Source organism: Hipposideros armiger, unplaced genomic scaffold (assembly GCF_001890085.2).
Source record: "Hipposideros armiger isolate ML-2016 unplaced genomic scaffold, ASM189008v1 scaffold_130, whole genome shotgun sequence".
NCBI classification, from domain to species: Eukaryota; Metazoa; Chordata; class Mammalia; order Chiroptera; family Hipposideridae; genus Hipposideros; species Hipposideros armiger.
Genome location: NW_017731480.1, coordinates 3,551,438 through 3,554,322, shown reverse-complemented (window position 1 = coordinate 3,554,322; position 2,885 = coordinate 3,551,438).

Here is a 2,885-nt window from a genome sequence, read left to right as displayed (position 1 = left end):
CCACAATTCTTGATTTCAAACTATACTGCAAAGCTATAGTAATCCAAAGAGCGGTTCTGGCATAAAAACAGACACATCTGATCAATGAAACAGAATAGAAAGCCCGGGTAGGTGGGGGCATGGGGGAGAGGAACTCATGCATATAAGATCAACTAGTATTTGACAAGGGAGCAGAGAACACTCAATGGGGAAAGGGTAGTCTTGTCAATAAATGGTGTCAGGAAAACTGGATGTTCACATGCAAAAGAATAAAATTAGACCCCTATCTTACACCACTCACAAAAATTAACTAGAAATGCATTAAAGACTTAAATGCAAGCACTGAAACCATAAAACTTCTAGAAGAAAACAGAGGGAAAAAGCTCCTTGACAAGTCTTGGCAATGATTTTTTTGGATATGGCATCAAAGCACAATCAACAAAAGCAAAAAAATCAATAAGTGGGATTACATCAAACTGAAAAGCTTCTGCACAGCAAAAGAAACCATCAGCAAAATAAAAAGGCATCCTATGGAATGGGAGAAAATATTTGCAAACCATCTATCTGACAAGGGGTTAATATCCAAAACATATAAGAAACCCATACAGCTCAGTAGCAAAACATTACTTGGTTATTTATTTTCTTTATACTTTGTGAACATTTTTCAGAAATGCAATGTGACAGTTTTAACAAATGGCAATAAACTGCACATTTTCTGATTTGATGACATAACCAACTAGGCAGTATCACAGCCTCTGGCTGCTGGAAATAATTTACTTAGAAAATAGAAGTAACATTTTGTTATTTATTTTTCACGATTCTCAAATCATCTGCAATGTCTTCAGTAGCATTCCAATGAGTGAATGAATAAAACGTTATATTCCCAGTGCTAGAATGACCTCTCTGATATCAGATTTACCCAATGTCATCCAGACAGCCTGTGCATCTGTCACAGGAGTGGCTTGCTTCCGCCTGTGATAGATACTCCATTGCATTTAAGCTGTTAGAAAACGCTTCCTTTTGATGGGCTCAAATTCACCTCCCTTATTTTCTACTTATTGGTCAAAGGGTTCCCCATTTGGGCCATGTAGAGCAAGTCTCTCACATACAGCAACATTTTCTCCTACTTTGAGTAGTTAAAGCCAGTCATTGTATCTCCAGTCTCCACATGCCCCATAGGTCCAATACCCACTTCTAGCTCATAGTGCACAAGTAGCTCAACATTTCTGTCATTTTCCTAGCAAACCCCTCCTCCAATTTACCTTTGTCTCACTGTAGCCCATGCTCACAGTAGTTCTTCATCAGGCATACCACGCTGTTGATTCATATCACACTTACTGTCAATTTAAAACCCCTAAGGCTTGTTCACAGGTACCATTATTGCTGGTTCTCTTAGCTTTTTGAAACTAAGTGCAGGGCCCCACGTTAATTCCTTATTAAAATCCCTCTTCTTAGATGAGGGCCATCATTTCCAATTGTCAAGATCTTTTTTTTTTTATTCTGCCATCCAATACATTAGCTATTCCTAAAAGCTTCATGACATCTGCAAATTGAAAAACATGTCTTTTTTAACTTTACCTAATTCACTGAAAAACATTGTTTTCATTCCAGCAAGTAATAAATGATCAGTGCCCTTTAACTATGGGCATTAGTTACCAAGCACAATTCTGACATCATTTGGTTTACATTTCTCAGTTTGGTTCACAAAAGGCCTAATTTGGTGCCTTATGAACTGCAGATATATATGTAAAACACTATCCCAATCTTAACAAGTGAAGATCAAATACTCTGATATTTTTGGCGAGCCTAAACTGGCTTCTACTGACCACTGATAGCTTTTCTAATTTTCACAAACTCCCCTCTTCATAGATATACTACAGTATTGCCTGGAATTGATATAAGACTCACTATCCTAGAGTCTTTACAATCCACTTCTTTCCATTTTAAATCTGAAAACTCACATCTTTTCCCCCAAGTCCTGAGCACCTGTATTGTTTTTTTTCAGCCTCTTAAAGATTCTGTCAGAAATTCAATGATCTTATGGACAGCTGCTTGGTCCACTGGGAGATAAGTCACCCAGGCGAGAAGCCATGAGCTCTCAATTACCTGCTATTAATTAATATCCATTCTCCCAATCTTAAGACAAAGATAAGCACTGTGACCTCAAGGTGCATCCAAAATGTCCCTTCTTGTTCTTCTTTCTGCACCAACCTAATTAAAAATGGCTCTGAGCGTTGCTATTATTTGTCACCAGCATCAGCGGATCTGAACCTTTAACCCTCTGGGTGCTGTTCGTACACATTGCTGCTGCTTTGTCATACTAGTTTTGGTTACATGTCTTTCTGTCCATCTTTTGGTATGTGTCCTCTTTGCCTCTGAGCTGTTGAGGAAGCTCCCTGAGTATTCATAACGTAACTGCAAATAATCTCAGGAATGAAGAACATACAATAGACATATAGACATGACCTAGACATAGACATAGACATAGACATAGACATACACAGAGAAGATATATATATCTTCTATTAGTCTCTGCTGAGATCGCTTGCAAGTGGCTGGGCTGCTTTTCCAGACCTCCCTGACATTACTGAGCCCTCTTCCCTGTAAGAATCAGACGCCATGGAATCACCTCTGCTGCTTTTTCTGACACTTCTGAAGCCTGCCTTCTCGTCTCCTTTAAGTCTGTGCTGATGGATCCCAAGGATTGAATCACTTTCTTCTAGGGCCCCTTTCTTCTCCAGCTCATCAATTTGGGTCTTCCTTGTTGGAAAGAACTCTGTCTTGTCACTTCTTGTATCTCTTAGGACATAGATTTTACAGCAAAGCAGGCTGATGCATTGTCTGGCACTCTGTTTTTCAGCTAAGTGAGTCAGCCTACACAGGCCCAAATATTTGAAGTTTCCCAC